At 45.5% G+C, this 13468-nt stretch overlaps 1 protein-coding gene and 1 long non-coding RNA gene across 2 annotated transcripts in view; one reads left to right on the top strand and one right to left on the bottom strand.

Moving 5' to 3' along the window:
* SEZ6L (seizure related 6 homolog like) overlaps positions 1-13468 on the top strand; it is a 188376-nt gene that overhangs the window by 41665 nt on the left and 133243 nt on the right. The gene's annotated exons all lie outside the window — the stretch shown is intronic.
* On the bottom strand, positions 314-10717 carry LOC121475237. Its single transcript, XR_005983682.1, has 3 exons — positions 10619-10717; positions 1447-1527; positions 314-707 (listed from the first exon to the last, which is right to left on the bottom strand). It is a non-coding gene; the product is annotated as an uncharacterized LOC121475237 (long non-coding RNA).

Below are 13468 nucleotides of genomic sequence, written 5' to 3'. Positions count from 1 at the left end.
GAGGAAGGAGGAAGGAAGGTCAGTGGTAATATACAGCTTAGGAATCTGTGGGTTACCACATGCCTGTGTTAGCAAAAGATACCATTTGTCCATGAACCAAGGTGACAAAGTGGAGGGTAACACGGTCTCACCACCTGGAGAGCCACTCAGGAGATATCAACCATTAAATTTCCCCTGCCCTGCACCCCAGTGCACACCCCACATCTTCCCCTTTGGTTCTCATCTGAGATCTATCAGGCCAACTTCTGCTTGAGTAAAGATAAAGCAACAATAGAAGAAAAGAAACATTCCTGTGAACTAATCCAAAGCTTTAATCACTTCTCCCTGTTTCCTTGTGTCCCCTGGAGAGAAGGAGGGAGGGCTCCCATTCAGAGAGCTCGTTTTCCTGAGTGGGTTCCGATAAAGGACAGAACATTAGGTTTTTCTTCTTCTAAGGGAACATGGCGCTGCTTTTAGAATTCATTGGGACATTTTGGAACACAAACAACAGCGGAAGGCACTCGTGTGGTGATAATTTAATGTAATTCCAATGTCAGCAATGCGCCATGATGGTCTAGTCAGCTTGCCTGGAGGCGGTTGCTTTTGTGCCTCGCCTGGGAGAGTGGGTGCGCGTGCACTTCAGACATCAGCCAAGCACCCTCGTGCACAGTTCCTCTCTTTCCACCCCTGTTTTCACAGTGGTTTTCTGATTCCACTCCAAAGGACTCCTGGGGACAAAAGACATTGGAAATTTTTCTCAATTCCTAATCAGAAGGGAGATTCTGTAAGCCCATATGCATTTTGGGGCTTGGCCTGGATTATTTTTTAAGTTAATTATTCCAAAACTTAACATGGATAATTTTTGCATGAAAGTCCCAAGTTTGGACATCTCTGGAAAAATCAGAAAAGTTGACAACGCAGGACTCACATTTCTACACCCTTAGCAGTTGGGGGTGGAGTAGCAGAGCAGGTTCCCTAGTCTGACCTGGGTTCCCTGGCACACCATGGCCCCACCTGGTCCACTTCACTCATTTCCAGTTTCTGCGTGTTTCTGGCATCTGATCTCACCAATCCTGCCCGTAAGCCTTAGTCCCCAAGTCCTGGCCTCTCCATAGACTTACCTGGGTTTCTCCATTTCTTGTAGAAGAGAACCACAGAGTCCAACCAGATCTGGACTGTTGTCTTGGAAATTTCCATCCCATAAATGCAAGGACTAGTTCAAGATTTGTTTTTCATTCAAGAGGTTTTGCTACCATCAACTTGCAACCCTGCTAAAACATTTAGTTGATGGAGTCTGTTGGAATGAGATTGGGCTCTAAGTGGCATTGGCCAAACTCAACCATTTCACTGAAGAACAGTGCCATCTGGAAACAAGGCTGTGGGCAAGGATGGAACCCCACCCCCTCCCGTCCTAGATCCTGGGCCCAGAGGATAAAGTCTGAAGGCAGGAAGACCCGGTGTGCCTACCTGGCGATACCACGGTATGGGCCACATGCATTTCATTGTACGTGGGCTGGAGCTTCAACCATACTTATATAGAGCTTTAGGCTAAAAAATAAAAAATAAAAAAAAAATAATAATACCATATAAGTGATTCGGTCCAGAGGTTTTTCTATCAGGATCTGATGGAAACTGGAAAAGTGGATGGTAAGCCCAGCGGGCGTTTTGAGCTTCCCATTGCATTCATCAAATATTTATCAAAAGTTATTTTGTGACAGGCAGAAAATGGTGAGCAAAAGCAGGCAGCATCCATGCACTCACAAAGGAAGTCAGCCAGAAGCAAGAGAAGGGCACGGGGTCATGCTCTTGTGTACCAGGGATCCCAGCCTGGAGGTCATGGCTGGGAAGGACTTCCCAGTGAAATGACAAAATCTGAGGGGCAAACCAAATTGACGGGGTGAAGGGGTGCAGTTGGAGCATGTCAGAGAAAAAGGATAGCAGGATCAAGAGCCCTGGGACACAAGGGCAGATGAGTATCACACAGAATTAGAAGCAGGTCAGTGGGCTGAGATAAAACGGGGGAATGGGAAGGTTTCTGACCATGCAGGGCCCTTTAGATCATAGCATGAGGCCTGGTCTTTATCCTAAGAAAAGTGTAAAAGTAGGGACTCCTGGGTGGCTCAGTGGTTGAGTGTCCGCCTTTGGATCAGGTCATGATCCTGGGGTCGTGGGATTGAGTCCCGCATCGGGTTCCCCGCAGGGAGCCTGCTTCTCCTTCATCCTATGTCTCTGCTTCTCTCTCTCTCTCTCTCTCTCTCTTTCTCTGTGTCTCTCATGAATAGATAAATAAATCTTTAAAGAAAAGAAAAATGTAAAAGTTTTATAGCCCTGTGGAGTCAGCCCCATACTGTGCAAGGCACAGAGACAGTGCAGGGGCTATGGAATAATGGTCTCTACCCACACTTGGCTTCAGTTGTGGTTCCAGTTGTGCTCGCTGCAATATTACAGACCAAAGTTGACACTGTAAGAGACAGTGATGACTGTGGGGCTCAATGACCGACTAGAGCACTGAAAGAATGCTCGATTAAATTAAGAAAGAGGCTTTGGAAGAAGCTTTATTTAAAACCAAGCTGTGCATCCTTAGGAAGTTCACTTCACCTCTCTGAGCCTGGTTTCTTCATCTGAAAAACAGAAGCAGTGATAGTGCCTGCCTCACAGAGATGTTCTGAGGATTAAACATGCTGATGGTGTGTGTGAAGCGCTTAGTACAGGGCCTGGCACACGAAAAAGAACCAATAAATGTTAGCTATTCTTAGCTATTCCCATCTAAATCTGTATTCCCAGACAGGCTGCAGAACTCTGGATTCAAGGTTATGAATTCCCTGGTGGAAAAAAAGAGGGGGATAAAAACAAAGTTCTGGAGAGCAAGAGCTGTGCAAAGCAGGAGTATCCTGTGAGATATACTATGTGGGAATTCGCTGGCTGGGGGTCAGGTGGAACTTCTGGAAGGAAGCCACCTCCCCCAGAGGAAAGATGTGAACAGGCAACAGTACCTTGTTTTCAGCAAGCCTCGGCAAAGACACTTGGAACCAGTCAGACCAGATTTGGAGGGAAAGGAGAGACAAGGATGGGCAGCATGCATTAGACAGTGACCCAAAAAGGAGAGAAAACGGAGAACATAGAATCAGGTTTGGAGGACAGACAGGATGTCAGGGAGGGACATTAAAAATCAAGCTTTTAACACCGATGAGCAAGATCATGTGGCTGGAGGTCATGAGCCTGGGTCCTGGATCCGGTTCTCTTCTTTTCTCTTGCTGTGTGCCCTTTGGCCAGTCATTTCTCTTTTGGAATCTCAGTTGGAGGAGGAGGTGCGTTTGTTTGGATTTTTTTAAGGTTTTATTTATTTATTTAAGAGACAGAAAGAGCAAGCACGAGTTAGGGGGAATGACAGAGGCAGAGGGAGAAGCAGGCTCCCTGCTGAGCAAGGAGCCCAATGTCTGGCTCCGTCCCAGGACCCTGAGACCATGACCTGAGCCGAAGGCAGAAGCTTAACTGACTGAGCCACTCAGGTGCCCCGAGGAAGGGTTTTTTTAAAGTAGGTCACCTACAAGTTTATTTTGTTGGGTTTTCCTAGATCTAGCCATCTAGACAGGACTAGTTCCAACAATCTAGACAGATGTGTTGACCTCGGTGTCCCAGGAATGGATACAGAGTTGGGGTATAATGCAAATAGTGGCTGAGGGCCCGGGATTATACAGTAGAAGGATGTGGGCTTGAATCTTGGCACTGTCACTTGCTGGTTTTGTGGCTTTCCTATCTGAGCCTTGGTTCCCTCAACTGTAAAATAGTTCATCAACTCTAAGATGGCATTGACTATAAGATACCTGACATTTTATGGGCCACAAGGCCAGAAAAAAATGCCACCAATAAGACTGCCATACCATACATCCAGGGTTCAGAACAGGCAGCTCATTTCAGAGAGCTGAAACGGATCTAGGGGCACCCAGCGGGATCAGCTGGTAGAATGGTGTGATTGACCCATGTTGGGTATAGAGATTACTTAAAAATAAAATCTTTAAAATGTATCTAAATGTAAATCAACCTGTGCGTGAGAATCAGTGAAACTGGCATATAACTAGTGCCTAGTGTATAACTAGTGCTTAATGTATTAATTAGGTGCTAAATAAGAGTTTATTGAGCTAAAGACGTGGTTATCAGGTGATACATACTTTTTAAAGGAGGAGAGTAAAGTGGTTCAAGAAAGATGTTTCTCAGAACTGAACTTCCATCAATTTTTACACAGGAGGTACTTGGCTAGGAGGGAGAACTGAATTATGTATGTGTAAATATCTGTCATACTTTTTAAAATTTATTTTTAAAACTTATAATGTTAAATGAGGTCATTGTACGGTTTGCTTTTGGCCTAAGGTACAGTTTTGCATTCTCACAGTGACACCCTGGTTTTCTTTTCCCTTGCTGGGGGATCTCTCTCCATGAACCCCACCCGCTATCTTGGAATGGCAAACCAAAAATGGCATCGGCAGTTCTTAGTGTTCTCAAAAGAGTACTGGCCCCTCATAGAAGGAGATGAAAGAAAGGAAGAGAAAAAGAGACTCAATCCAAAAGAATCTTTGAGACAAAGGCTTTGAGAGACGGGGAGGAGGAAAAAGGGGAGCCAAAAAGAAACCCCATATGAATGAGACCATATAATGTTTGTCCTTCTCCGATTGACTTATTTCACTCAGTATAATACCCTCCAGCTCCATCCACGTCGAAGCAAATGGTGGGTATTTGTCATTTCTAATGGCTGAATAATATTCCATAGTATACATAGACCATAAAGAAGGAAATGAATGAATAAAAAGAATCCCTCAGGCCTTTATTTCTCAGCCTGAAAGTTGTGTGCCAGCAGCTTCTATTGGGCTTTGGATCAAATTTTCAATTCCAATGCCTTGTCAGGGATCATTTCAAATGCCTTCACCTCTGGGAAGCAGGGCCATTTGGTGAGCAGGGATCTGAGGAGAGGTGGAGGGCATCTTGTCTGATTAGCTGGGTCTTATCTGCGGAACCGAGTGAACGGTCTAATGCGATAAGCGAGCTTCGCGAGGCACTGAACCATCCCGACTTCTCCCTGACAGAGGCAAAGCCGAGGTCCCAGCTGCTCCTTATCAAGTGACAGGAACACTTGGTGAAGCCACAGAAATTGGATTTGAGTGATTCCCATCCTCCTTCCTCCCCACCCCAACCTAGAGCATTCTGATCATCCAGCCCGTTAAAGGGACAGCTCTGGTTGGGAACAATGCCCAGAGAGGAGGAGACAAAGACCTGGGGAGAGCTGAGGCCTTGCCAGGGACGCATGATCGGTGGGTCAGTGGGTTGGTGGAGACGCTGGAAATGGACCCAGTTCCTTTGGCTATGTCAGTCTTTCCACCAAAGAATTTTGTCTTAAGATTTTTCCAGGGAAATCGCTCTACCACTGAGGCTACAGCTGAGCCATCCCCAAGGTGGGGGATGTTTACTTTATGGTTCTCAGGCATGACCCAGCAGGTAGTGGCATTGTCCTTCATGCAAATAAAACCAACTTGACCGTAGTATTAATAACAACCATGACTCAGGTCATGATCCTGGGGTCCTGGGATAGAGTCCCTAATCAGGGTCCCTGCAGGGAGACCTCTTCTCCCTCTGCCTATGTCTCTGTGTCTCTCCTGAATAAATAAATAAAGTCTTTTTTAAAAAATTCATACAACACCCCATGGGGTAGTCCCCATTACAGTTGGCTTAGAGAGGGAAAGCCATTTGCTCAAGGCCACACAGCCAGCAGGTATGTGTTCATGTGTGGCCTGCACCCCCCGTGTCTGGTGTCAGAGCCAGAGCTCTTTTTCCTTTTTTTTTTTTTTATTCAGAGTCAGAGCTCTTAACCACTGAGATTGCCTGCCTGCCCAGAGAGGTAAATGGGCAGAACAGGGATTTGAATCCAGTACTCCTGACTCTTAGCTCATTACTCTTCTAACTAATGATGATAATATGATAATAGTAACTCAATAATTATTATCCCATTTACTCTCCTCAACAGCCCAATTAACTGGTATGATGACCCACACTCATCCAGGGTCACACTGCTAGAAAGTAACAGATCTTGGACTGGAAACCTCCTCCTCCTTCCATTCCCAGCCACCACAGTGATATTTCAAAATCCAACCTGATTATGCCAGTCCACTGCTCACAACCCCCTGCTCTTAATACCAAACCCACACTCGCCCTGGGGACTTACAAGACAAGCATGGCCCAGTCCATCTGCATTGCTGACAGCCTTCGGTCGCTCTTTGCTTGGGCCACACTGGCCTTCTTGCCACTCCTCCCACCACAGGACCTTTGCACCTGTTCTTCCCTCCTCCCTGAACATCCTGTTTGTGTACCCCATTTCTGCCTTTTAACCTTGCTAACTTCTACTTCTCCTGTAGATCTCAGTTTAAACGTCACTTCCACAGAGAGCTTTCCTCTCTCTTCCTCTGAGGTAACCATCCATTTGTCATCCCACATTAATTAGGTGATTATTTAACTATATAGTTAGTTATATCCCCATTCACGCAATTCTTCTCTGAGTGGCCATGGGCCAGTCTTTTTCCCGGGCTGGGCCTCACTCTCCTAATCTGTAGAATGTATGACAAGACTCCAGGGCTCATCCAAAATGGGCTTCCAGGGCCCAAAGTGGACGTAGCAAATACAAGGCAGTCTTCGTGCTTCAATGGGAATTCTCATTCCTAAGGGATTTGCACTTAGTCCTGCCATGGAAAAGCTTCTAAAATCCCCTTGCCACCTCCTGTGATGGAAAGCAATGTGCCTGGCTTAACTTGTAAGAGGTGAATTGAATCTGAATTTGGAAGGCATTCTAAGGCTGGTGCTGACAAGAAATGAACAGTCCTTCGCTCCTTCTACAAACATTTCCTGGAGACCGTGCCCTGTCCAGCCAGCCTCCTGGGTGCTGGGGAGCAGAGGTAAATTAGACACGCTCCCTGCCTCTTATGAATGTACAGCTGAGTAGGGAAGCAGACGCTTCAGGTAGACAGAAGGAGAAATCACGTCTCCCATTTACCGAGGGCATGTTATGTTTCAGGCCAGTGCTAGGCTTTTTATAAACGACATCTCTTATCTTTTCTTCCTTTTCCTTTCTTTTCTTTGTTTTAATTCATGAGAGACACACAGAGAGAGGCAGAGACATAGACAGAGAGAGAAGAAGGCTCCCTCAGGGAGCACAATGTGGGACTCAATCCCAGGACCCGGGATCACACCCTAAGCCAGACGCAGATGCTCAACCACTGAACCACCCAGGTGCCCCTATAAATGATATTTCATTATCCCTATTTAATCCCAGCCAAAGCTCCCTGAAGTGCTGGAATCTCCCCATTTCACAGAAGCAGCATTTGAGGCAAGAGAGGTGAAGTGTCCCCACGAAGAGCAGTGGTGTTTGCTTGCAAAGACTTCCCCCTGGCCACAGCCAGAAATCTCCCCACCCTTGAGGGAGGCGGCATGCTGTAATATTGGAAAGTCCTGGGTTGAGCCCTGACTCTGACACCTATTAACACATGACATCTCTCAGCCTCTATCCCCTGAGATGTCAGAGTAATGATGGCATCACCTCCCTCACAGGGTGGTTTTCACATTTAAGTGAAACAAATCTTGTGAATATTCCCAGTTTCTTTCCATAGAAGATGCAGAAAAAAATATTATACATGTTCCTCGCTCCTAGCAAACATCAGTAGGAAAGCAGGTGGGATGGGAATACTCACGCAATGGGAACATAAACAAGATCGATGGAGCCCTATGTGCCTTTTTGACAAAATCTGTTCTATATCTGGACTGTTTGGAAGAATTAAGAAAATTAGAACTTGTCATCGAGTAAACGACTTGCTACTTTATTTTCCATATGGACTGTTGTCTCAGACGCTGAGAACCTTCCTTATGTGAATCTATCGTCTGAGCCCAGGGAACCTACGTAAGCCAGTAAATTTGCTACTTTCTAAAGACATTTTTCTTAATCTCATGCCATGAGGAAAAGCAATAAAAACAACCAAGCGGAAGCCCAGGGAGGACTCATGAAAGTTTCTGGCTATATGAGCAGGGCATACTTGGCCTCAGCAACAAAGAGGGACACACAGTACCCAGTGACAACAATTATAACAATAAAAAGAACAGTGTCTGCCTACCAGGGCATCAGGTGGGTGAGGAGGCAGCTGGGGCAGAGGGAGTGATAACCAGTGAACTTTGATAGTGGAATTAAGCCTCACTGGAAGTGGAAAGCTCGTGGACACTAGAGTCTGACAGCTCTAGTTAGAACACTGGGTGCACCACCTTGTTGCTGTGGGACCATGGGCAAGTGGCTCCACCTTTCTGGGCCACAGATGCCATATCTCCAGAAAGGAAATTGTCATACATTTAGTCATTCATCCAACAAATAGTTACTGAGTACCTGGTATGTAGCAGGCACTGTTTTAGGCTCTCAGGCTGTAGCAGTGAATGCGATTGATAAACTCTTGCCAGTGGAGCCAAAACTCGCATAGAGTAGTAAGTCAGAAACAGTAATAATGTTGAACTTGCCACTGACCCTATCCTCCTTAATCTCCCCACATCCCTTTGAGGCAGACAGAGCAGCTATTGTGTCCTCACTGTACAGATGAGGAGACTGAGGCCTGACAGCACACCCAGCATCAGCTCACAGGCCTCCTGGCTCTTCCCACTCTACCACCTGCCTTGGGTGAACCAGATCTTATTGCCAGGTGAGATCAGGGAACAGAAATGACACAGGCTTCTTCTTCAGTCTAGAATTCAACCCTATGATGCCACCATTTTCAGCATCTGCAGGATCTGTCATAGCAGTTCCCATGTAGTGCCATTATCTTCTGCCTATTAGGCTGCCATTAGGCTGTGAGCTTTTCCAGGGCAGAGGCCTTATATCCCCAGGGCTTAGCATGGAGTCTAGCACCAGGTAAGTGCTCAGGGAGTGCATGCTGAATAAAAGAATGTATGAATTAGGAAAGGGGGAACAGAAGGAGAGAGAGAAGAAGAGAGGGAGGAGGAAAGAAGAGGGTTAGGGAAAGGAAATGTCTGGCTTATACAATAAATACAAGATGGATGGGTGAATAGAGTGGGTGGATGGATGCCTGAATGGATGGATGGATGGTAGATGGATGGATGAGTGGGTAGATGGGTAGATAAATGGATGGATGGATGGATGACTGGATGAATAGATGGGTAAGTGGGTAGATGGGTGGATGGTACATGGATGGATAAATGAATGGTTGATGGGCGAATGGAGATGGATGAATGAATGGATGGATGGACGGACAGATGGACCAGTGGGTGGATGGATAGATAGATAGATGGCTGGATGAATGGGTGGATGGTTGAAAGGACAGATGAATATATGGGTGGTTGGATGCACAGATGGATAGATGAAGGAATGGATGAGTGGGTGGGTGGGTGGATGGATGGATGGTTGGTTGGATAAAAGAATAACGGAGAGAGGAAAAATGAAAGGAGTATGTTGGAGAGGAACAGGCAAACGTCCTTTGGAAGAGTCAATAAATGTTGAACAAATAAAGAATGAAATGCAACTTAAATCCCTTTTTCACTCCCACAGCTTACCCCTGCCCTCCCCCACAGCCTTCAAAGCCTGATTAAATCTTGCCTCTGCTCTCTGTTCCAACCCACAGGGACTGGTATGTCTTTCTAACCTTTCAGAGTTCCCATTGTCTACTTGCCAATTAGCATCTTTGTTACAAACTCTCACTACCCCCCCCCCCCCGCCCCGATTGAAAATGACCATCGCCCTCACCAGCATGGGGCAGTGTGGTAAAATCACAACTCTGTAGGAAGACTGGCTGCAGGGATTTTGGCTCTGCCACTTCCTAACCAAGCACAAGTTACTCCAACTCCTGGAGGCTCTGCTGCCCCATGTGTGAAACAGAGACACTTCCATTGCCTCATAGAGGTGTTAGTTAGACTCCCTATGAGAAAGTGTGCAAGGAGCTTCGTGCAGGGGCCCAGTGCATAGCAAGCATTCCCACAGAGTGGTTGCTACCATTATGATTGTTGTAGTTTGACCTGAGAATGTCTGTTCCACCACCCAACATGGTGAGGCTGTAGAGACAACCACCATTTCTCCTCCCCCAGAACACACACACGTGCACGTGTGCACACACACACACGCCCGCGCGCGTGCCTGGCATAGGACCAGGTATCCAGAATGCTTCTTGGTTAGATGCCTGCTTGGACCCCAGTCCAGAGAACCTGCTTTCTAAACCTGTATGTTCGGCAAAATTTTATTTGTTAACAACCTTACCCAGGCCAACTTTTCAGAAATCTGTTTTCAATTTTTAATTTTCTGGGTTCATTGAAGAAACCAGAAAAGGATGAAGTATCCATGTTGGTGTCTGTTCTCAACAAGACTGTAGGGCCACTGATCCTCTTGGGTTATCCATACATGAGGATAGTGCTTCCCAGAGCCTAAGCCCAGGACTCCCTCCATAACCAGTGGGACTGGGTTAAAAATGAAGATTCCTAGGATCCAGCTTAGACTTATTAAATCAGAAACTCTTAGGCTTAGGGCCTGGGAGTCTGCATGTTAACCACTTCCTTAGATGATTCTAGTGCACACTTAGGTAACCACTACCATGGGCAGCCTGCCTTGCAACAAACCTACCTTGTAATGCTGGCCAGGTGGGGGGCGGGGGCAGCTTGAGAGCTTCTAACCCAACTTCCTCACTTACTCCTTCCTCTGGAAGGAGTCTTTGCTGGCTCTACAAGGGGAAGAAGGAAACTTGTATTTATAGAGTCCTTGCTGTGTACCAGACACTTGGCATAGGATCAGAGAGGGTAAGTGATATATGCAAGGTCACATAGAGGGGCAGTGACAGGCCTGGGACACAAACCAAAGGCTCCAGTCTCATTGCCCTTCTGGCTTTTCTCCATTGTACCATTTGTCTCTTTTGGAAGGAGTCCTTGCTGGCTCTACAAGACAGTTAGCTTTTATGGAGCTCTTACTGTATACCAGGCACTTGACATAGGACCCCTCCCCCCAGCAATTCTAAGGGCTAGGTATCAGCATGCCCATTATTTTAGTGAAACAAGGTGGAATCATATTTGCTAAGAAACAATACCTGCTGGTATATAAAACAAATCTTATTATTAGAGGGGAAAATTGGGGGTAGCTCTTTCATCATACATGTGATGAAAATAATTTTAAAATGGCTTAATGTGAGAAGTGTATCTTTTTCATTCATGTAAACAATACACTATGTGTTAGAACCAGCAAGGAACCCTAATAACACTGGCCATAGCACGTTGTTGCTGCTATATTTTTGTCTGTAGCAATGGTTCTCAACGGGGCATGATTCTGTGCTCCCAGGTAACATCTGGCAACATCTAGAGACGTTTTGGGTTGTCACAACTAGAAGCTACCGCTGGCGTCCAGTAGGTAGAGGCCAAGGATGCTGCTAACCATCCCATAATGCTCAGGGCATCCTGTCATCCCAAAGAATTGTCTGTCCTAAAATGTCAATAGTGCTGAGATTGAGAAATTTTTGATCTGTGGGAGGCGAAGCACGGACTTTCGTTGGTATGTCATCTGTAGCCATCTCCACCACTAGAAGGCAGCGTAAGTGCTGATTCTGGCAGCTTGCCCTCCCCCCCCCCCCCCCCAGCCTTGACAGCCATGTGACTCTTCCTTTGGATATTCCAACTGCCATCCACAAAACGGGTACATCAGGGTGGTGTGAAATGGGTAAGGAAGGAGAAAGAGAAGAGATTATACCTGAATGATGATGTCTCCTGTCAAGATCAAGCACTGCTAAAATGTGAGATTTCAACTTTAGCTTTCAAAGTTCATGATATTTCCAGTGCTGCATCCAGCCTTAGAAATTAAAGCTCCACGAACCAAGATTTTGCAACATAAGCCATTAACTTCCGTTGGCATCAAACACAATCTGTTTTTAATTATGTTGTAGAGTGAATCGGGTTTCCCAGATTTATTTTTGAGTATAACCCGTGACACAGAGTATCTGTTCCTCTGCCTCCCCTTTAGGTGGGACAAAATATCACTTAGGAATCAAGAATGCTGCTTTTATGGGCAGCCTGAGTTTGAATCTGCCCCTGCTGATTATTAGCTATGTGACCTTGGGGAAATCCCTTCTTTTCTCGGGGACTCTTATGTGTTCACCTGTAACATGGGAATAATAATAGATCCTACTTGAAAAGATTGAATTTTAACTCAAATAATGCAAGTAAAGTGCTCAGTGTAGTGTCTGGTACGCAGACAATACTCAATACATGTTGACAGTAATAATTATTAATATTGTCATCATTGTCATCATAATTAAGGCCCCAGGATAGGGAGAAAAATGGGAAATTGAGAGTCTGGGGAATATTCAGCATTTATAAAGCAAAGCTGGTACAGTTGGGGTCTGATAATTCATAACTTACTAAATCTGACCTGCCATTTCTGCTTTTAATGAAAATATATTCAGTATTGGAATTAATTACTGTTAAAGTGGCCTTCTTATTAAGCGTCGAGGGGTGAATGGCAGACCCAGTGGGCTATCATTGAGTAAAATGTCTCAAGGAAGAAAAAAAAAGGATCTGAATTTAATGCGTCATCCTGAATCCAACTGGAAAATCCCTAATAACACTGGCTGCCATTGACAATTAATCTAAGGAGGCTGTAAATTGTGAGAAAGCTTTGGAGGCAGAAACTAAGGAGGGAATGGAAATGAGGAAGAATTCAGTTTATCCCAGCTCTATCAGGTGTTTCTAAATCAGCGGTTCTGTAACCAGGGAGGAGTCAGGGAGGTGACCCCCCAATGCGGGGGGGAGGGTCACTCTATAGAGCGGGAGAATTGGACTTAGAATCAGGATGGCTGGTCCTGTTCTCTATAACCAGGTGTGGTGGCAGAGAGGGACAGAAATAGGTAAAATCAGAGAGGCAGTTAGAAACAGATCATCTAGTGCCTTTAAAGCCATGACAAAGAGGTTGGGTTACTTCTGAGCAAAATGGGAGGTCTCTGTTGAGTTTAGAGAAGGGAGGGATTTAATATGATGGCCCAACACTCACACTAGAGAACAGACCAAGGCAGTTACTGCAGTCATCTGGATAAAAGTGTATAGAGGCTTGACGTAGGGTGATGGCAGTGTGATGGAGAGATTGTGTCGATATAAGGTATGTTTAGAAGGTCAAGTTGGCAATATGTGCCTGTGGATTGGATGTGCAGAGTAAGTGCAAATGGAGACACCCAAGGATGTCATCCCCTAGTAGATGGATGTCAATACTTGTATCAGTTAGCTCTTCCCATGATGATAATGCTGCATAACAGATCACTCTCAACCCATGGAGTTAGAACCAAGAAGGCATGAGTCTGTAGTCATTTGCAAATCAGCTGGGCTCAAGTGAAGAAATCTGCTTTAGACCTGCCATTAGCTATTATTACAAAAGTTCTACAACAAACAAATTTTACTGTGGAATCTGAAAAAAATAAAAAAAAACAAATTCCAAAAAATA

The sequence above is a fragment of the Vulpes lagopus genome, chromosome 14 (assembly GCF_018345385.1).
Source record: "Vulpes lagopus strain Blue_001 chromosome 14, ASM1834538v1, whole genome shotgun sequence".
In the NCBI taxonomy this organism is placed as follows: domain Eukaryota; kingdom Metazoa; phylum Chordata; class Mammalia; order Carnivora; family Canidae; genus Vulpes; species Vulpes lagopus.
The sequence above is the reverse complement of the archived record's forward strand: the minus strand, read 5'-3'. Positions and strand labels throughout refer to the sequence as shown.